General features: G+C 40.0%; 1 long non-coding RNA gene across 1 annotated transcript in view; it reads left to right on the forward strand.

Annotated features, from left to right (window-relative positions):
* LOC133632961 (uncharacterized) overlaps window positions 1–23,644 on the forward strand; it is a 176,204-nt gene that overhangs the window by 88,928 nt on the left and 63,632 nt on the right. The window lies entirely within an intron of this gene.

The raw sequence follows: 23,644 nt of genomic DNA on the forward strand, positions 1-23,644 counted from the left end.
TTATTTACATGATGAGTCGGGTGTGTCTTGACCTCCGCCGAACCCCTGAGGCCGACTCACCGAACCCCTAGGGTTCGATCGAACCCAGGTTAAGAACCACTGGTTTAGATAGATAGATAGATAGATAGATAGTACTTTATTGATTCCTTCAGGAGAGTTCCCTCAGGAAAATTAAAACACGTATCTCTTATGTGTGACTGCCATCTACCCGCCACACTTATCATTACACCATGTACCAAATAACATTGCTCCGAGGTCGGTAAGCACAACCAGAATCATGCCGTACATTAGGCGCACCGGGTTATGAGGCGCACTGTCGATTTTTGAGAAAATTAAAGGATTTTAGGTGCGCCTTATAGTCCGAAAAATACGGTACTTTGCCCATTGCGAACAAACATTGTTGTTAGGGATGTCCGATAATATCGGACTGCCGATATTATCGGCCGATAAATGCTTTAAAATGTCATATCGGAAATTATCGGTATCGGTTTCAAAATTATCGGTATCGGTTTCAAAAAGTAAAATGTATGACTTTTTAAAACGCAGCTGTGTACCCGGACGTAGGGAGAAGTACAGAGCGCCAATAAACCTTAAAGGCACTGCCTTGGCGTGCCGGCCCAGTCACATAATATCTACGGCTTTTCGCACATACAAGTGAATGCAAGGCATACTTGGTCAACAGCCATACAGGTCACACTGAGGGGGACGTATAAACAACTTTAACACTGTTACAAATATGCGCCACACTGTGAACCCACACCAAACAAGAATGACGAACACATTTCGGGAGAACATCCGCACCGTAACACAACATAAACACAACAGAACAAATACCCAGAACCCCTTGCAGCACTAACTCTTCCGGGACGCTACAATATACTTTTCCGTAACTTGAGTTGATTTATTTTGGAAAACCTTGTTACATTGTTTAATGCATCCAGCGGGGCATCACAACAAAATTAGGCATAATAATGTGTTAATTCCACGACTGTATATATCGGTATCGGGTGATATCGGAATCGGTAATTAAGAGTTGGGCAATATCGGATATCGGCAAAAAAGCCATTATCGGACATCTCTAATTGTTGTATTGCTGCTTGCCTCGCACCCTTGGTCCTCATGTTGAGATGAACTGATGATACGTAAGCTGGTTTGAGAGATTGCGACGACGAAAGTGTCCGTTTGGATCGAGAGAAAGCCTTTCAAAACCACTGAAAAGTCACTTGAAAGGTCCGCCGGAGATGTAGTTCATGAGAGCTGAGTCAGGTGATCATCTTTCATTGCACCGTAATAAAAAAATATCTGGGTCATGTGACCTTGCTGAAGTTGACGCATCATTCTAGAGTTACGATCTGTTTGCTCATGGACACATGAGCTGTGGCTGTAACCTCCTTGAGACGTAATCGCAGCATCTGACCTAAAATACCACGATTGGGTGAATTGTTCGCTGTTATTCGACAGATTTACCTTTTCCTCCGCGATAAGGCGAGGAGTTGTGTGGAGTGGCGCCACGTGCATATCTCAAAAACAGGGTGTTTTTCAAGGTCTGTGGCTATCGACGCTGGGATCTTACTGCACCTCCCATTTGCCGTCCTCAGGGTGTTCAATAAATCAGTGCGCTCTTACTGCGGGATGAACACGCTGTTCCTTTTAATATTGTATTATTTGTTTATGTTCCAAGTAGTCCTGTATTCCTGGCTCCGCTTGGAAAATGTAGTTGTTATCATGGAAACACCCTCTGTATAAAACTGTTAAGGTTTATAACTTAATGAAATAATTAATAAATGGGTTAGCTTTGAACTTATTTTTATATTTTATATTATATCTAGTTTTATTTCCTGTAAAAACAATGATAACCAGGGCATTTTTATTGTTTTCTAAAAAACACAAACAGAAGGAGGAGTAGGTGGTATCGCTGGGACTAAGTGGTATCGCTGGGAGTACGTGGTATCGCTGGGAGTAGGTGGTATCGCTGGGAGTAGGTGGTATCGCTGGGAGTAGGTGGTATCGCTAGGAGTAGGTGGTATCACCTATATGTCCTGGAAAAACAGGATTTTTTTTTGTTACCTTCTGGCATTGGGTGTTGTTGGTCTGGACCCCAGAATGTACAGACCATAGACATCTTATAAGTAGACGCAGCATCGAGCGCTACTGCCTACTGGCGCTGACGAGACGCGGGGCCGCCATGTTGGAGTGGTGATAATGAATGGGTTAGCTTTGAACTTATTTTTATATCTAGTGTTATTTCCTTTAAAAACAACAAAAACCAGGGCATTTTTATCGTTTTCTAAAAAACAAAAACAGAAGGAGGAGTAGGTGGTATCGCTGGGAGTACATGGTATCGCTGGGACTAGGTGGTATCGCTGGGAGTAGGTGGTATCACTGGGAGTAGGTGGTATCACTTACATGTCCTGGAAAAAACAGGATTTTTTTTGTTACCTTCTGGCATTGGGTGTTGTTGGTCTGGACCCCAAGAATGTACAGACCATAGACATCTTATAAGTAGACGCAGCATCGAGCGCTACTGCCTACTGGCGCTGACGAGACGCGGGGCCGCCATGTTGGAGGGGTGATAATAAATGGGTTAGCTTTTAACTTATTTTCATGTCTAGTTTTATTTCCTTTAAAAACAACGAAAACCAGGGCATTTTTATCGTTTTCTAAAAAACAAAAACAGAAGGAGGAGTAGGTGGTATCGCTGGGAGTACATGGTATCGCTGGGAGTAGGTGGTATCGCTGGGAGTAGGTGGTATCGCTGGGAGCAGGTGGTATCGCTGGGAGTAGGTGGTATCACTGGGAGTAGGTGGTATCGCTGGGAGTAGGTGGTATCACTGGGAGTAGGTGGTATCGCTGGGAGTAGGTGGTTTCACTGGGAGTAGGTGGTATCACTGGGAGTAGGTGGTATCGCTAGGAGTAGGTGGTATCGCTGGGAGTAGGTGGTATCACTGGGAGTATGTGGTATCACTGGGAGTACGTGGTATCACTGGAAGTAGGTGGTATCACTGGGAGCAGGTGGTATCGCTGGGAGTAGGTGGTATCACCTACATGTCCTGGGAAACAGGATTTTTTTGTTACCTTCTGGCATTGGGTGTTGTTGGTCTGGACCCCAAGAATGTACAGACCATAGACATCTTATAAGTAGACGCAGCATGAAGCGCTACTGCATACTGGCGCTGACGAGACGCGGGCCGCCATCTTGGAGTGGTGATAATAAATGGGTTAGCTGTTAACTTATTTTTTATATCTAGTTTCATTTCCTTTAAAAACAATGAAAACCAGGGCATTTTTATCGTTTTCTAAAAAACAAAAACAGAAGGAGGAGTAGGTGGGATCGCTTGAGTACATGGTATCGCTGGGAGTAGGTGGTATCGCTGAGAGTAGGTGGTTTCGCTGGGAGTAGGTGGTATTGCTGGGAGTAGGTGGTTTCGCTGGGAGTAGGTGGTATCATTGGGAGTAGGTGGTATCACTGGGAGTAGGTGGTATCGCTGGGAGTAGATGGTATCGCTGGGAGTAGGTGATATCGCTGGGAGTAGGTGGTTTCGCTGGGAGTAGGTGGTATCACTAGGAGTAGGTGGTATCACCTATATGTCCTGGAAAAACAGGATTTTTTTTTGTTACCTTCTGGCATTGGGTGTTGTTGGTCTGGACCCCAGAATGTACAGACCATAGACATCTTATAAGTAGACGCAGCATCGAGCGCTACTGCCTACTGGCGCTGACGAGACGCGGGGCCGCCATGTTGGAGTGGTGATAATGAATGGGTTAGCTTTGAACTTATTTTTATATCTAGTTTTATTTCCTTTAAAAACAACGAAAACCAGGGCATTTTTATCGTTTTCTAAAAAACAAAAACAGAAGGAGGAGTAGGTGGTATCGCTGGGAGTACATGGAACCGCTGGGACTAGGTGGTATCGCTGGGAGTAGGTGGTATCGCTGGGAGTAGGTGGTATCACTGGGAGTAGGTGGTATCACTTACATGTCCTGGGAAAAACAGGATTTTTTTTTGTTACCTTCTGGCATTGGGTGTTGTTGGTCTGGACCCCAAGAATGTACAGACCATAGACATCTTATAAGTAGACGCAGCATCGAGCGCTACTGCCTACTGGCGCTGACGAGACGCGGGGCCGCCATGTTGGAGTGGTGATAATGAATGGGTTAGCTTTTAACTTATTTTCATGTCTAGTTTTATTTCCTTTAAAAACAACGAAAACCAGGGCATTTTTATCGTTTTCTAAAAAACAAAAACAGAAGGAGGAGTAGGTGGGATCGCTTGAGTACATGGTATCGCTGGGAGTAGGTGGTATCGCTGAGAGTAGGTGGTTTCGCTGGGAGTAGGTGGTATTGCTGGGAGTAGGTGGTATCGCTAGGAGTAGGTGGTATCGCTGGGAGTAGGTGGTATCGCTGGGAGTAGGTGGTATCACTGGGAGTATGTGGTATCACTGGGAGTACGTGGTATCACTGGAAGTAGGTGGTATCACTGGGAGCAGGTGGTATCGCTGGGAGTAGGTGGTATCACCTACATGTCCTGGGAAACAGGATTTTTTTGTTACCTTCTGGCATTGGGTGTTGTTGGTCTGGACCCCAAGAATGTACAGACCATAGACATCTTATAAGTAGACGCAGCATGAAGCGCTACTGCATACTGGCGCTGACGAGACGCGGGCCGCCATCTTGGAGTGGTGATAATAAATGGGTTAGCTGTTAACTTATTTTTTATATCTAGTTTCATTTCCTTTAAAAACAATGAAAACCAGGGCATTTTTATCGTTTTCTAAAAAACAAAAACAGAAGGAGGAGTAGGTGGGATCGCTTGAGTACATGGTATCGCTGGGAGTAGGTGGTATCGCTGAGAGTAGGTGGTTTCGCTGGGAGTAGGTGGTATTGCTGGGAGTAGGTGGTTTCGCTGGGAGTAGGTGGTATCATTGGGAGTAGGTGGTATCGCTGGGAGTAGGTGGTATCACTGGGAGTAGGTGGTATCGCTGGGAGTAGGTGGTTTCGCTGGGAGTAGGTGGTTTCGCTGGGAGTAGGTGGTATCACTGGGAGTAGGTGGTATCACTGGGAGTAGGTGGTATCACTAGGAGTAGGTAGTATCACCTACATGTCCTGGGAAAAACAGGATTTTTTTTGTTACCTTCTGGCATTGGGTGTTGTTGGTCTGGACCCCAAGAATGTACAGACCATAGACATCTTATAAGTAGACGCAGCATGGAGCGCTACTGCCTACTGGCGCTGACGAGACGCGGGGCCGCCATCTTGGAGTGGTGATAATAAATGGGTTAGCTGTTAACTTATTTTTTATATCTAATTTCATTTCCTTTAAAAACAATGAAAACCAGGGCATTTTTATCGTTTTCTAAAAAACAAAAACAGAAGGAGGAGTAGGTGGGATCGCTTGAGTACATGGTATCGCTGGGAGTAGGTGGTATCGCTGAGAGTAGGTGGTTTCGCTGGGAGTAGGTGGTATTGCTGGGAGTAGGTGGTTTCGCTGGGAGTAGGTGGTATCATTGGGAGTAGGTGGTATCGCTGGGAGTAGGTGGTATCACTGGGAGTAGGTGGTATCGCTGGGAGTAGGTGGTTTCGCTGGGAGTAGGTGGTTTCGCTGGGAGTAGGTGGTATCGCTGGGAGTAGGTGGTATCACTGGGAGTAGGTGGTATCACTAGGAGTAGGTAGTATCACCTACATGTCCTGGGAAAAACAGGATTTTTTTTGTTACCTTCTGGCATTGGGCGTTGTTGGTCTGGACCCCAAGAATGTACAGACCATAGACATCTTATAAGTAGACGCAGCATGGAGCGCTACTGCCTACTGGCGCTGACGAGACGCGGGTCCGCCATCTTGGAGTGGTGATAATAAATGGGTTAGCTGTTAACTTATTTTTTATATATAGTTTTATTTCCTTTAAAAACAATGAAAACCAGGGCATTTTTATCGTTTTCTAATAAACAAAAACAGAAGGAGGAGTAGGTGGGATCGCTTGAGTACATGGTATCGCTGGGAGTAGGTGGTATCGCTGAGAGTAGGTGGTTTCGCTGGGAGTAGGTGGTATTGCTGGGAGTAGGTGGTTTCGCTGGGAGTAGGTGGTATCATTGGGAGTAGGTGGTATCGCTGGGAGTAGGTGGTATCGCTGGGAGTAGGTGGTATCGCTGGGAGTAGGTGATATCGCTGGGAGTAGGTGGTTTCGCTGGGAGTAGGTGGTATCACTGGGAGTAGGTGGTATCACTAGGAGTAGGTGGTATCACCTACATGTCCTGGGAAAAAACAGGATTTTTTTTGTTACCTTCTGGCATTGGGTGTTGTTGGTCTGGACCCCAAGAATGTACAGACCATAGACATCTTATAAGTAGACGCAGCATCGAGCGCTACTGCCTACTGGCGCTGACGAGACGCGGGGCCGCCATCTTGGAGTGGTGATCTGCACCACTCAGTGCAATTCATTTGGCAGGAGCAATGAACTGTCAGCGCATTTAATTCATCTTACCTCACTGAATACCACTGATTTTCATGCGTTGTTTTTTTTGTCAAACATGTAGCTATGATAAAGGACACATGTTTTATTATTCATAGTTTGCTTAACAGTAATAGAATATTCTTATATGCTATAAGTGACCAGACGTCCGAGATCAAAACTGGGAATATAATCCCAGAGAAGGGGGAAAAAAAACGGTCAGCTATTTTTAAGCTGAAGAAACAATATGATGAGGTTATATATACATGCATATATCCTACGTAAACAATGTATGAATACAGTAGATATCTATATATCTTAGGGACCTACAGACTGTATCTCTGTTGCTGCAGCAGCAGAGAGTTTATTCTGTCTTGACACTTTGTGTTGATATTTTGTATTACATTCTTCCGTTGAATGATAACGTTTACAGTGATTGTTTGATATGTATTTATTATGTATGTCGCTTTGAATAAAAGCGTCTGCCAAATACTTAAACACCTGAAAGTCTTTATATCAGCTAAAACCACCAATCTGTTTCACTGGATTCAGAATAAAACCACATTCTGTCTTACCCAACAATGTTAGTATTTGAATATTGTTACTTGAAGACGTATTCCTGGTTACAATTATACTGTTCAGAAAGTATTGTCTTATACTTTGCCTAAAATGAGAACGCATCATAATCGGTGGCGGCTGGTGAACTTTGTTTTAGGTGATTGATTGATTGATTGAGACTTTTATTAGCAGATTGCACAGTACAGTACATATTCCGTACAATTGACTACTAAATGGTAACACCCGAATAAGTTTTTCAACTTATACATGTATACAACTCATACACTTATACAAAATCGTGTGCGCTGTTTATTCCATCCAAAAGAAGACTCAAGACCTCTTATATCAAGCTACTCAAAATGGCGGTCACAACAAACCCCCACCTTTGGGTAAATCTCCTGACTGTCACTTGAAGGGGCCGCACCGAATTACTCACTCTTAAAGGCCTACTGAAATGATTTTTTTTTATTTAAACGGGGATAGCAGATCTATTCTATGTGTCATACTTGATCATTTCGCGATATTGCCATATTTTTGCTGAAAGGATTTAGTATAGAACAACGACGATAGAGATTGCAACTTTTGGTATCTGATAAAAAAAAAGGCTTGCCCCTACCGGAAGTAGCGTGACGTAGTCAGTTGAACATATACGCAAAGTTCCCTATTGTTTACAATGATGGCCGCATGAAGTGAGAGAGATTCGGACCGAGAAAGCGACAATTTCCCCATTAATTTGAGCGAGGATGAAAGATTTGTGGATGAGTAAAGTGCAAGTGAAGGACTAGTGGGGAGTTGAAGCTATTCAGATAGGGAAGATGCTGTGAGAGCCGGGGGTGACCTGATATTCAGCTGGGAATGACTACAACAGTAAATAAACACAAGACATATATATACTCTATTAGCCACAACACAACCAGGCTTATATTTAATATGCCACAAATTAATCCTGCATAAAAACACCTGCGTGTTTGTTATGCTAGCTCCTAGCTCCTCTGCTAGCTCCTAGCTCCATAGAACACGCCAATACAATTCAAACACCTGATCAACACACACAATCACTCAGCCCAAAAGACCGTTCACCTAACCCAAGGTTCATAAAGCTCATATATTTTTAAAAAGTTACGTACGTGACGCGCACGTACGGTCAAGCTATCAAATGTTTAGCAGCCAAGGCTGCATACTCACGGTACCTGGTATTCAGCTGGGGATGACTAAAACAGTAAATAAACACAAGACATATATTTACTCTATTAGCCACAACACAACCAGGCTTATATTTAATATGACACAAATTAATCCTGCATAAAAACACCTACGTCTTTGTTATGCTAACTCCTAGCTCCTATGCTAGCTCCTAGCTCCATAGAACACGCCAATACAATTCAAACACCTGATCAACACACACAATCACTCAGCCCAAAAGACCGTTCACCTAACCCAAGGTTCATAAAGCTTATATATTTTAAAAAAGTTACGTACATACGCAAAAAAAGGTTGCGCACATACGGCCAAGCGATCAAATGTTTAGAAGCCAAAGCTGCATACTCACAGTAGCACGTCTGTGTCTTTGTCATCCAAATCAAAGTAATCCTGGTAAGAGTCTGTGTTGTCCCAGTTCTCTACAGGCGTCTGTGTATCGAAGTCAAAAGTCCTCCTGGTTAGAGTCTCTGTTATCCGAGTTCTTCCATCTTGACTGCATCTTTCGGGAATGTAAACAAAGAAGCGCCGGCTGTGTACTGTTGCTGCTGACTACGTTCGAAAAATACGTCCATTTCGCACCGACAACTTTCTTCTTTGCTTGCTCAGCTTCTTTCTCCATAATGCAATGAACATGATTGCAACAGATTCACGAACACAGATGTCCAGAATACTGTGGAATTATGAAATGAAAACAGAGCTTTTTCGTATTGGCTTCAATGTGGAAGGCATACCCGTGTTCCCCGGGCTACGTCACGCGCATACGTCATCCTCAGAGGCGTTTCGAACCGGAAGTTTAGCGGCTAATTTAAAATGTCACTTTATAAGTTAACCCGGCCGTATTGGCATGTGTTATAATGTTAAGATTTCATCATTGATATATAAACTATCAGACTGCGTGGTCGGTAGTAGTGGGTTTCAGTAGGCCTTTAACTGCATGTATGAATGCTAAACAGGAACAACATTGTTATGTGCACAATAGAACAATGACAGTGAATATTGACGACAAAGTCAAGTAAACAGGTGTGGTGTTTGGCTCTTTCACCTCTCTCTGATTGGCAATCGGGACACACCTATCTTTGGTTGCCAATCAGTGGCCTAGTGGTTAGAGTGTCCGCCCTGAGATCGGTAGGTTGTGAGTTCAAACCAGTCATACCAAAGACTATAAAAATGGGACACATTACCTCCCTGCCTGGCACTCAGCATCAAGGGTTGGAATTGGGGGTAAAATCACCAAAAATGATTCCAGAGCACGGCACCGCTGCTGCCCACTGCTCCCCTCACCTCCCAGGGGGTGATCAAGGGGATGGGTCAAATGCAGAGGACAAATTTCACCACACCTAGTGTGTGTGTGACAATCATTGGTACTTTAACTTCACTAACTTTAATTACGTATGTACGTACTTACGTCATTACGTATGAGAAGCCCTAAAAGGCTGGGATATACTGTGTAAAATACATTGGAAAGTCAGCGCCCTCTAGGCATCTGTGTTAATGTTACAAACAGCCCCTTTAACTGATCGATTGGGGGTCGCCATTTAACTCAAACATAGGCAGTAAAGATTTTCACTTACAGTATTGATAAATATTGTTATATATCTTTGTCACTTACATACAGTAGACATCCACGCTAATGCTGTGACTGAACAGCTACTTCAACAAAGCACAAAGTCAATAAACTGCTCAGATCCGGACTTCTTAACAGAACTGTGGATCATTGGTATGGTCTGCTACATGCACACTTAGGGTCTGACTGAGTGAGCTCTGCCCGTTTGACCATCAAAATAATCAGAGGGAAAATTCTGGAGAGGCTCCACTAACACACAGGCTGGCTGTCAGAAAATACCAGACCAACTACAAAGGGCCCACCAGGTCTAGTCCATCAAAGCTCTATCCCACTGATTTGATTGAGTAATTTGACTGCAGGAGTTACTACTTGCGGAGTCATTATGAAACCCAACGGATTTAGGGCTATATAAATAAACATTGATTGATTGATTGATTGATTGATTGATTGATTGATATTTGATCTCAGATTTGGTTAGAGAGTTCTTAGCTTGTGCTCACTGGAATAAACTAAAATGGAGCTGTAATTACCAGGGGGTTCACTCTTAATAACTACACAAATACTGTATCACTGTGACTAGTGGTGTCTTTTTGCTTTAGCTAACTCTTCTACTCCTGAAGCGCTGCAACCGAAGAAGGAGATCATTTGTCAAAACTTGTTTTGCTGTTATTTTCTGACAAATACACCACATGGTGTCATTGTTGTTATTAAATCCCAAAGTTTGGCCCTTATACATTGGATTGAGTTGACATTTCTCACACAGCCCAAAGCCCTTTACAACAGTGGTCCCCAACCTTTTTTGCACCACGGACCGTTTTAAGGTAGGCATTATTTTCAGGGACTTGTGAAAAATACAACTCACTATAACGCTGAATTAGTGGGAGCCCTAAATCAGCCTTTGGCTACAATCTGTCACATTTATATTTGATATGTGACAAGCGGTAGAACATGGATGGATGGATGGATGTTCATTAATGTGCATTGTATCATGTCACAAAGTTATAACAAATGGCAACTTCCTATGAGGAGTGTCAGAAGCATTTTATGTAAATTATCAAAAAACTTTCCGTTCTCTGAGTTTCCAGTGAACAGATGAGAGCTGTCTTTGTTGCACCAAGCAAAGGCTTGTAAAATTCCGCTGTGTCCGATGGGATGAGACGGGAGGGGTTATCTATTGTCATCGAATATCTGCCCAAGCTGAATCCAGGACCAGCCCAAGCCCGAGGCATCTTTTTCTTTTGTGTTAATGTGACCGAAAACAATGACTGTTTACATGCTCCCCATTCCTTTGGAAGCACACGTTATGTAAACAGGGAAAATCCAAATAAAAAGAGGTAGCGTACAATCTTTCGCCAGAGCGCGGGTGACACTGTAAGAGGTTACAGGTCGACACGTTTTCTCCTCAATATTGAGTCCAAATTGAATTCTGCCTCTGTTTGATTCTTTGCCTCTTGTCTTGTTTAATAGATGTCATCGGTGTTTGAACCTGACAAGGAGTTTTATTGTACATCATTGGTGTGTCTAGTGCACAGGTGTCAAACTCAAGGCCCGGGGGCCAGATCTGGCCCTCCACGTCATTTTACATGGCCCGCAAAAGCTTGGAAATAATGTGTCAATAAAATACTTTATTTTTTTTTCCTGTACTTTCTTATTTTCTTACTAAAGGTATTAGGTTTTTTTTTGTAGTCTGACAGGGAAAAAAATAGTGTCCAATATTGCAACAAATATTATAGTATCTAACTTTTATGGTAAAAATCCAAATAAATACTTAAATATCTGCTTAACTTATGGTTTCGAAGCAAGTTATCCATCAAATTGTACACTATAAAAATGACCAATAGATTTTACTGTAACATTTAGGGACTTTTTTTTAACAGCATATTACTGTAAGTTGAAAAAAAAAAAAGACCAATGTTTGTTTTTTTACAGTAAAATTCTGTCGACTGAGCTGTCAGTTTGTTTTTGTTTTTTAAATCTACGGTTGATGATTTTATGGTACCACATTTTATTTTCGGTAAAATTTGGCTGAGTTGCCAAAATAAAATTAAACAGCGGTACTGTCTTTCTATTTACAGTAATATGTTGTAAAAATAATAATCATAAAAAAACACATTATATTTTACAGTAAAAGTCTGGCAACTAAGCTGCCAGTTTTTTTCTGTAAAAAACAGTGGTTAAATCCACAGATTTGTTGTACTCTTTACGTTTTTAAAAATATTTAAATTCATAGGCAAATTCATTAATTATTTACTGTTACAAGCGGCCCTTTATTGGCAACCATGACTGTGGTGTGGCCCTCAATGAAAACAAGTTTGACACCCCTGGTCTAGTGGGACAGGCCAAAGTTAAGTCGGCGAAAATGCAGTCCTTTATAAATTATTTAATGTTTCTCTCCGGCGCGGTAGAAAATGTTTCACGGACCGGTACCGGTCCCCGGACCGGTGGTTGGGGACCACCGCTTTACAAGACACCCGCTGTAGCTTTAGGGTAGGCTTGGGCGATAAATATATTTTAACGACGAATTCAAGTTTTTTGTTGCAGACGATTTAAAGAATAAAAAAATCAACGTTTATTCTGGCATATTTTTTTGCCCACAGGAGCCTCCATACTAGCTTTCGAGATTCACGGGCCTTGCAAAACATGGTTAATGCTAACACATTTGTCAGTGGTTTAGATTTATGGCAACAGGCGTGGAACAAGTGACTGCACGCTGCAAAGTTTGTTTAAAAAAAAGGCAGCAGCACAACAAACTTATTCCAGCATCTGAAACATCAAATATAACAGCAAATAAACTACAACTAAAAAGCACCTTACTGTGGTGGAATCAAACACCAGGTGCAGTGGAAAACCATCACAAAAGCGGTTACTCTGCACATCGCTAAAGAATAAATGATGCACCAAACACAGGAAAAGCCTGCGTTTATTCAGCCATTAAAACTATAGAGTCCTCTCAATGCTACATTTTTGTATTTTATTCAAGACAGAAGTTTTGCCACCCTTTGGAGTCCTTTATTTGATTAGAACAAAAGCATCACAGTAAATATGCCAGAATTATCTACAATAGCTACATTGTATTAGGGACCGAATGTCCCTTTGGGACAGAGGACCCTATTTTAATTGTAAGGTTTTATTATTATTATTCCGCCGCCTCTTTGAGCTGTAATTTGACCCCCTTAACATGCTTCAAAACTCACCATATTTGACACACACATCAAGACTGGTGAAAATTGCGATCTAATCAAAAAACCTAGCCCCAAAACTCAAAAATGCGCCCTAGCGCCCCTTAGGAAGAAAACGCAGACAAAACTGCCTGTAACTTCCAGTAGGAATGTCGTAGCGACATGAAACAAAAACCTCTATGTAGGTCTCACTTAGACCTAGATTTCATACAGTGACATCCTTCAGCAAAAATCAACAGGAAGTTGGCAATTCCCCCTTCAAAACAAAAGTTTTGTAAAAACAGTCACTATTGCCTCTTTGAGCTGCCCTTAACATGCTTCAAAACTCACCAAACTGGACACACACATCAGGACTGGCGAATATTGCGATCTAATAAAAAAAGCAAACCCCAAAACTCAAAATTGCGCTCTAGCGCCACCTAGGAACCCCCAGCAAAAATCAACAGGAAGTTTGCAATTCCCCCTTCAAAACAAAAGTTTTGTAAAAACCGGTCACCTTTTTTCAAACATTATCTCCTCTGAGCGCGTTTGTCGTGTCGGCTTCAAACTAGCACAGGAGAGAGATTGAACCCTTCTGATTAAAAGTTGACGAAAGAGTTTTAATTACTGCTCCGGTTTGGATTTTATGTGCCGTCAAAGTCGGTCCCGTCCATCCCTGCTTGCAGCTTTAATTCTGTTTAGTTTTGATTTTATTATTTTAATACAAAGTCCAATTTATATCTATTCTGAAAGGAACCCATTTTATGTCAAATTAAATTTAAGGCGCACTTAAAATCCTTTTTTTCCCCCTCAAAACTCGACAGTGTGCCTAATGTACAGAATAATCTATCAAAATGTTTTAGTATGACTTTGGTAAGCTATGAAGCCGCACCGCTTGATGGATTGTCGGCGCATTAAACATACAAGTATTATTATGGTGTGTATATAAGGTAAGATATTATCTGCACTGCAAAAAGTCAGTGTTCAAAAACAAGAAAAAAAATACAAAAATTAGGGGTATTTTATTTGAACTAAGCAAAATTATCTGCCAATAGAACAAGAAAATTTGGCTTGTCAAGACTTTCCAAAACAAGTAAAATTAGCTAACCTCAATGAACCCAAAAATACCTTAAAATAAGTATATTCTCACTAATAACAAGTGCACTTTTCTTGGTGGAAAAAAAAAATTAGACCTTTTTGCTCAATATGTTGAAATATATTCTTAAATTACGTAAATGCTAGTGCCATTATCTTGACATAATGATATGCGCTCGGCATCATGATTTTTTTTTCCTGCTTGAAGTAAGAAATGATTACTTTAAAAAAGTAGTTTTTATACTTGTGAGTGTTGATGACACAGCTTTGCAACAGTTGATATTCTAGTTTCAAGCATGTTTTACTCAATATAGGTCATCAAATCTCAGCAACAAGCTGTAATATCTTACTGAGATCATTTAGGACCAAAACACTTAAAACAAGTAAAACACTCTAACATAAAATCTGCTTAGTGAGAAGAATTATCTTATCAGACAGAAAATAAGCAAATATCACCCTTATTTGAGATATTTAATCTTACTTAGATTTCAGTTTTTGCAGTGTGGTGTTTTGTTTCGCAATATTATGCAAAAGCAACTTTTATTACCTTCTGGTACCTGCTGACCTGTATTTGGGATCTGCATAAATCTTGAAAAATTGCGCACGTCCGCCTTTGTAGTACATATTTAATAGTAGTTTTTGCCCACAGGAGCCTCCATACTAGCTTTCGAGATTCACGGGCTTAGCTAAAACATGGCTAATGCTAACGCATAACGAAGTTTATAAGCTTCTTCTTTTTCTCTATCTTCTTGTTATGGGACATTCATCCTCCGCTGTTGCCATTTCTAATATAAAGTAGTGTAAAGTTCTTACTTATATCTGTCAGTAAGCTCGCCATGAAAGCGCTAAAACATACCGGTGTAGTGACTTTACATTATTTACCCAAGGAACTTTAGTTATTAGAGTTCTGGTCGGACGGTTTTTCACGGGACACATTTCCGGTGTTGTTATATTGATTTAAGTAAAGTCTGAATGTCATTAAAACAGTTAGCTCCATCTTTTGACACTTCTTCCACTCCCGTCCTTGCACGCTACACCGCTACAACAAAGACGACGAGGAGAAGACGCTGCCGAAGGTGAGCCACGTAAATAAGACCGCCCACAAAACGGCGCATCCGGAAACGACTGTCAGAAAGGAGCTTTAAGATGATCTGTAAAACATAATCTATGCAACATTTTGACCAAAGAACTACTATTACATGTTATGTACACCACAAGGAAGTGTTTTACATTTAGAAAAAAAAAAAAAAATATATATATATACATGGTAGGTTTAATCAAGGACCCATAGTGTCCAGATGACCAAAATTTAAATAACGTGTTCTTTGTATGTATTTTTTTGTAGTCCGTGCCGACACCGTAGTAGATGAGCTTCTTGTTTTTCTCTATGTTCTTGTTATGGGACATTCATCCTCCACTGTTGCCATTTCTAATATAAAGTAGTGTAAAGTTTTTACTTATATCTGTCAGTAAACTTGCCATGAAAGCGCTAAAACATACCGGTGTAGTGAGTTTACATTATTCACCCAAGGAACTTTAGTTATCAGAGAGTTCCGGTCGGACGGTTTTCCCGGGGCACATTTCCGGTGTGGTTGTTTCTGGATGAGGAAATACTGCTCCGATATTGATTGAAGTAAAGTCTGAATGTCATTAAAACAGTTAGCTCCATCTTTTGACACTTCTTCCACTCCCGTCCTTGCACGCTACACCGCTACAACAAAGATGACGGGGAGAAGACGCTGCCGAAGGTGAGCCACGTAAATAGGACCGCCCACAAAACGGCGCATCCGGAAACGACTGTCAGAAAGGAGCTTTAAGATGATCTGTAAAACATCATCTATGCAACATTTTGACCAAAGAACTACTATTACATGTTATGTACACCACAAGGAAGTGTTTTACATTTAGAAAAAAATATATATATATATATACATGGTAGGTTTAATCAAGGACCCATAGTGTCCAGATGACCAAAATTTAAATAACGTGTTCTTTGTATGTATTTTTTTGTAGTCCGTGCCGACACCGTAGTAGATGAGCTTCTTGTTTTTCTCTATGTTCTTGTTATGGGACATTCATCCTCCACTGTTGCCATTTCTAATATAAAGTAGTGTAAAGTTTTTACTTATATCTGTCAGTAAACTTGCCATGAAAGCGCTAAAACATACCGGTGTAGTGAGTTTACATTATTCACCCAAGGAACTTTAGTTATCAGAGAGTTCCGGTCGGACGGTTTTCCCGGGGCACATTTCCGATGTGGTTGTTTCTGGATGAGGAAATACTGCTCCGATATTGATTGAAGTAAAGTCTGAATGTCATTAAAACAGTTAGCTCCATCTTTTGACACTTCTTCCACTCCCGTCCTTGCACGCTACACCGCTACAACAAAGACGACGGGGAGAAGACGCCGCCGAAGGTGAGCCACGTAAATAGGACCGCCCACAAAACGGCGCATCCGGAAACGACTGTCAGAAAGGAGCTTTAAGATGATCTGTAAAACATCATCTATGCAACATTTTGACCAAAGAACCACCATCACATGTTATGTTATATGTGAAAAAAGATCAAAACTAGACCATTCATCTGCAGTGCGCCTTATGGTAGGGAAAATAGGGTACTATAAAAATGCTGCCATGTCCCCCAAAGCGTTTTCAGCATAACCCATAGGGGCCGCCACAAATGTTTGTTATAGAACCAATTAGGACACCCTATCCATGTTTTATTAAATTCCAGCGGGATAGCAATATCAATATGTGACAAAGTCCTATGCATTTTTGATCTAACTTACTCTAGCACGAACGTGTTTTGATTTTAAAGAAATGGAAAGTGTCGTATGTCATCCGTGTGCCATTTGCTCCTGTGGTGTGGGGAGCGTCATGATAAGGCCTTGATTTTTTTTTTTTTTTTTTTTTTTGCCCGGGGGCCCCATCATCCATCATGTGGACCCGGTGGTAAATGGCTTATGTAATTCTGTTCCAGATGAAGGCCTGTGGAAGGGAGTGTCAGCGCTAACATTATTGTGATGTATACAGTAGCAGGGAGGGAGGTGGGCGGAGATGATGACGGAACAATGCTCTCCGTCTTGTGGATCTGAAACAGGAGACGCTCGCAGAGTCCAAATAGAGGCATGAAATTCTGATTGGGGTTGAAGAAGTTTCACCCAAAGGTTCTCCTGAATGGACATGCAGCAATAAATCAACAGAAGCCAGAACCTGTTTGTAGATGCAGCAGGTGGTTAGTGTTGTCAGTAATCAATCCAAAAATAATTATTTAGAAGGCTTTAGTCTACAAAACCCCTTTATCTTGAACCGGTCTCTATAAATTATGTGTGTACTTTTCAGGACATCCTCAGTTGTCAAGTGTCATGTCAGATTGTTGGGATAAAGTTTGCGAGCAAGAGGACGTTAAAGATTAAGAAATATTTTGAGAAAAACACATAATTTTGCATGATAAAAATGGTATGATTATACAAAATAGGAAATAAAATACATATGAAAATAGATGTCCAGATGAATGTAACATGCTTGAAAAAAAGAGGAATAGTCTTTATAGACCGGGGGTCCCCAAACTTTTTGACTCGGGGGCCGCATTGGGTTAAAACAATTTGGCCGGGTGCAGAGCTGTAAATATCTATATATATCTATTTATATATATATATATATATATATATATATATATATATATATATATATATATATATATATATATATATATATATATATATATATATATATATATATATATATATATATATATATACATACGTTAGGTCAGGAAAAAACACAGAGGCTATTTCATCCCTACAAGCCTGTTTCACAGGTTTCCCTGGTCTTCAGGGTATATATATATATATATATATATATATATATATATATATATATATATATATATATATATATATATATATATATATATATATATGTATGTATATATATATATATATATATATATATAAAGGCTGCAACAACTAATCGATTAAATCGATTAAAATCGATTATAAAAATAGTTGCCGATTAATTTAGTCATCGATTCGTTGGATCTATGGTATGCGCATGCGCAGAGGCTCTTTTTTTATTTTTTCTATTTTTTTATTTTTTTTTATTTTTTAAAAACCTTTATTTATAAACTGCAGCATTTACAAACAGCTAAAAAAAATAAATAAAAAAAAAGTATGGTGCCAGTATGCTGGTTTTTTTCAATAAAATACTGGAAAGGATAGAAATGTAGTTTCTCTTTTATCCGATTATTAATCGAAGTAATAATCAACAGATTAATCGATTATCAAATTAGTTGTTGGTTGCAGCCCTAATATATATATATATATATATACATATACGCGAGTATATATATATATATATATATATATATATATATATATATATATATATATATATATATATATATATATATATATATATATATATATATATATATATATATATATATATACATACTGTATATATATATATATATATATTCCTCGCGTATTCGCTCTACATAAGCTGAATATTTTTGTTTGATTTTTAGACCGCTTCTTGCTGCTGCTATTATCGCATTGTAAGGTCTGGTCTCCTAAAGCTTTAGTAAAACTTGGTAATATTGCTATTCTTTCTCGGTGGTCCTTCTTACTCAACATATATGTCATCCGAAAGAATTTGGGATTGACCAGTGTGTTTTATTCCCTGAGAGGAAGACTGGTCGGACGCAACAAATTACATAATGAACCTTTTTGAAGTCCTACCAGTCCCCGACAAAACCTCGGACAAAGCCCTTTTCTATGGCTATGTCCGACCTAAGCCATAGGAAATGGCTTCGGTCGGACAAAACAGTATGAGAATAAACTCCTACAGACACAAATGGACTCAGACGTAACCTCCTCATGAAGAAATTTAAACTTTTCATTGTTACGTAAACAATTTGTCAAGCTAAGTAACAAGTAACGTAACATTGTTTTTTTCAGTTAGTTTGACACGGTTTTTGTTTCGTCTCAGACCATGTTTTCCCGATGTGGTTTCGTCAAAAGTACGTGCGCGGCCGTAATTATGGCAAACTTTTCCCCTCATGTTCCTCTCGGAGTGTTGACTAATCCCAGGACACAAGGCAAAATCCTTCACTTAACGCTGCATGCAATTTCGAGACTCCAATTCAATTCGCCATTCTTTTAATCTTGAACTTCCTTTTGACTCGATGCCACACGTCCCAATTGCTCAGAGAGAACACGAATAAAAAGATAAAAGAGCAATATAAATCATTTTGACCTTTTATATCTTTTTAAGTGGCATTATCAAAGAAAAGGGCTCCATTTACAGCACTGAGATGAAAAACTCACAAAGGGGCTGACTGACATTTTCCACATTCTTACTAATTTCTCCGTCGTGTTCCTCTTTGGTCAATAGGTCAGTGATTGACAGTTCTCCATGTTTATTATTCTTCTCTCAGGATTTGTTACGAGTGCCAAGGAGATTAAAACTTACTTTTGTTTCATTTCCATTCTTTTTTTTTTAATCTCTGTTAAAGCCAGCTTATTATTTTGTTCTTACTTTGCATTACATGTAGTTGAAGATGGTCTACAGCAGAGATGCAGACAGAAAACCAAATACCTAAACAGTAGGAACTAGACTAAAAGTAAGTACTTTTAAATACTTGTGCTTGTACTTTTAAGTACCGTATTTTTCGGACTATAAGTCGCAGTTTTTTTCATAGTTTGGCCGGGCTCCAGTGCAACTTATATATGTTTTTTTCCTTCTTTATTATGCATTTTTGGCAGGTGCGACTTATACTCCGGTGCGACTTATACTCCGAACAATACGGTAATGTTGCATCGTGAAAGAGCTCAGAATTTGATGCACTTTTGTGCCGACCTTAAAGGCCTACTGAAAGCCACTACTACCGACCACGCAGTCTGATAGTTTATATATCAATGATGAAATCTTAACATTGCAACACATGCCAATACGGCCGGGTTAACTTATAAAGTGCAATTTTAAATTTCCCGGGAAACTTCCGCTTGAAAACGTCGCGGTATGATGACTTATGCGCGTGACGTCACGACGTCAAGGGAAGTGTTTGGACCCAATTCAAATACCTCTGTTTTCTTCGACAAAATTCCACAGTATTCTGGACATCTGTGTTGGTGAATCTTTTGCAATTTGTTTAATGGACAATGGAGACTGCAAATAAGAAAGTTGTAGGTGCGATCGGTGTATTAGCGGCTGGCTGTAGCAACACCAACACCAGGAGGTTGTGTTGTGTTTTGAGCAGGATAGCAGACGCACTACGGTGAGTACAGCTTTGGCTTCCAAACATTTGATCGCTTGCCCGTACGTGCGTGTCGATATGTGCATGTCACGTACGGAACTTTGGGGAAATATATGTTTCTTGCCGACTCTGATGGCGGCCGGGGTGTCGTCAAAAGCGTACAACGCCCGCCGCCACCGCCGCATCTAAGTTAGCTTCTATTTTTTTAGCTTCGCCAAGCTGAAAATTATTAACCGTGTATTTACATGTCCATGGTTTAATAGTATTGTTGATCTTCTGTCTATCCTTCCAGTCAGGGTTTTTTTTAATTTAGTTTCTATCTGCATTTGAGACTGATGCTATCACGTTAGCTCCGTAGCTAAGTTAGCTTCTATTTTTTTTTAGCTTCGCCAAGCTGAAAATTATTAACCGTGTATTTACATGTTCATGGTTTAATAGTATTGTTGATCTTCTGTCTATCCTTCCAGTCAGGGTTTTTTAAAATTTTGTGTGTATCTGCATTTGAGCCTGCTATCACGTTAGCTCTGTAGCTAAGTTAGCTTCTATTTTTTGAGCTTCGCCAAGATGAAATTTATTAACCGTGTATTTACATGTTCAGTCACTGTGAATGTCCATTTCGCGTTCTCGACTCTCATTTTCAAGAGGATATAGTATCTGAGGTGGTTTAAAATACAAATCTGTGATCCACAATAGAAAAAGGAGAGTGTGTGGAATCCAATGAGCCAGCTTGTACCTAAGTTACGGTCAGAGCGAAAAAAGATACACCCCGCACTACACTCTAGTCCTTCACTCTAAAGTTCTTCATCCACAAATCTTTCATCTTCGCTCAAATTAATGGGGTAATCGTCACTTTCTCGGTCCGAATGTCTCTCGCTCCATTGTAAACAAAGCGGAATTGTGAGGAATCCTTTGTCTTGTGACGTCACGCTACTTCCGGTAGGGGCAAGGGTTGTTTTTCATCAGATACCAAAAGTTGGGATCTTTATCGTCGTTGTTCTATACTAAATCCTTTCAGCAAAAATATGGCAATATCGCGAAATGATCAAGTATGACATAGAATGGATCTGCTATTTCCGTTTAAATAAAAACAATTCATTTCAATAGGCCTTTAACACGGCAACATCAGTTCTCAGTTCCAACACTACCCAATTAGGGGCATTCACAAACCCCGGAATTTCAGACATCAATATTGCTGCACAAGCAAGCATTTTTTTGCACACTGTGTGTTTTCTGTTGCTGCTGCTTTTAATGTGATAATTAAGACAAGTGTATGTATATTATTAAACTATTCAAATTACTATTCTGTTAAACTTACATGTCTCAAAATTGTGTGCAAATAAAAAGGCACTGATTTTAAACCAAATTTGTTGGGTTTCCATTATTGGCGAATCGGTTCAGGAACTTAGACTTAGACAAACTTTATTAATCCGCCAGGGAAATTGTTCCACACAGTAGCCTAGTTACAAAGGATGGAAAGGCTAAGTATGGAAAGGATAATGCAGGTATGAATTAGACTAAAAATGTACCAAAGTAGCCATATAAAATATAACATATACCGTATTTTTCGGACTATAAGTCACAGTTTTTTTCATAGTTTGGCCGGGGGTGCGACTTATACTCAGGAGCCTTATGTGTGAAATTATTAACACATTTCCGTAAAATATCAAATAATATTATTTAGCTCATTCACGTAAGAGACTAGACGTATAAGATTTCATGGGATTTAGCGATTAGGAGTGACAGATTGTTTGGTAAACGTATAGCATGTTCTATATGTTATAGTTATTTGAATGACTCTTACCATAATATGTTACGTTAACATACCAGGCACCTTCTCAGTTGGTTATTTATGCCTCATATAACGTACACTTATTCAGCCTGTTGTTCACTATTCTTTATTAGGGCCCGCACGGCCCATTGTCAAAGGAATCCCAAAGGGAGTCCTTTTGGAATGGGATGAAAGGACCTATTGAATTTGTAAGGTTTTATTATTATTATTATTATTATTATTATTCTTTATTATTCCGCAGCTTTGCGGACTACTTTGCCCCCCTTAACATGCTTCAAAACTCACCAAATTTTACACACACATAAAAAAACGTGAACAAAACTCTTTAGTCAAAAAACCAAACCCCAAAACTCAAAATTGCGCTCTAGCGCCCCCTAGGAAGAAAACTGCCTCTAACTCCCAGTACGAATGTCGTAGAGACATGAAACAAAAACCTCCATGTAGGTCTCACTTAGACCTACTTTTCATTAATTAATTTCTTCGGGCAAAAATCAACAGGAAGTTGGCAATTTCCCCTTCAAGACAAAAAATAACTAAAAACACTAATTTTTGCCTCTTTGAGCTGTAATTTGACCCCCTTAAAATACTTCAAAACTCACCAAACTTTTCACACACATCAGGACTGGCGGAAATTGCGATCTAATAAAAAAACCAAACCCCAAAACTCAAAATAGCGCTCTAGCGCAATTTTTGAATAAAACAGAGACAAAGCTGCTCCTCAGAGGAAACACAGACAAAACTGCTTGTAACTTCCGGTAGGAACGTCTTAGAGACATGAAACAAAAACCTCTATGTAGGTCTCACTTACACCTACATTTCATAGATTGACATCCTTCAGCAACTAGCACCTGCCAAATATGCGGGCCCGACCAACGCTGCTTGCAGCTTTAATTTATTTTAAATTGCCTTTCAAATGTCTATTCTTGGTGATTGGTTTTTATCAAATACATTTCCCCCAAAAATGCGACTTATACTCCAGTGCGACTTATATATGTTTTTTCCTTCTTTATTATGCCTTTTCGGCCGGTGCGACTTATACTCCGAAAAATACGGTATGTAATATTTACATATTATATATACATATGATATGTTATATTATTATATTATATTATATTTGTATATAATATATACACTATATAACAAATCCCATTTACCATGTACAATATTACAGTATATGTAAGCAAAAAAAAAAAAGGGGGAGCATAAAATAGAAAGTAGATCTAGCAGAAAATATACATTATAAACAAACAGAAGTAGTTAACGTAGAAGCGGTCAGGTAATAGACGGATATCATTTTGTACTATATGGCGAGTGTTTATATAGCTGAATGAAGGAGTTCTTGAATCGAGCACTGTGGGAACGAAGCTGAAGGAGCCTGTTGGAGTATGAGCTCCGCTGTCCCTCAATGGTTTGGTGGAGTGGGTGGGCAGGATTGTCCATGACGGCGAGCAGTTTGTCCAGTGTCCTCCTATCCCTCGCTGACACAAACGCCTCCAACTGCGTGCCAATAGTTTGGCCATCTTTCCTGATCAGTTTGTCAATCCGGTTTAAAGTCCCTTTTGCTGGTGCTGCTCCCC

Source organism: Entelurus aequoreus, linkage group LG17 (genome assembly GCF_033978785.1).
Source record: "Entelurus aequoreus isolate RoL-2023_Sb linkage group LG17, RoL_Eaeq_v1.1, whole genome shotgun sequence".
Lineage (NCBI taxonomy): Eukaryota > Metazoa > Chordata > Actinopteri > Syngnathiformes > Syngnathidae > Entelurus > Entelurus aequoreus.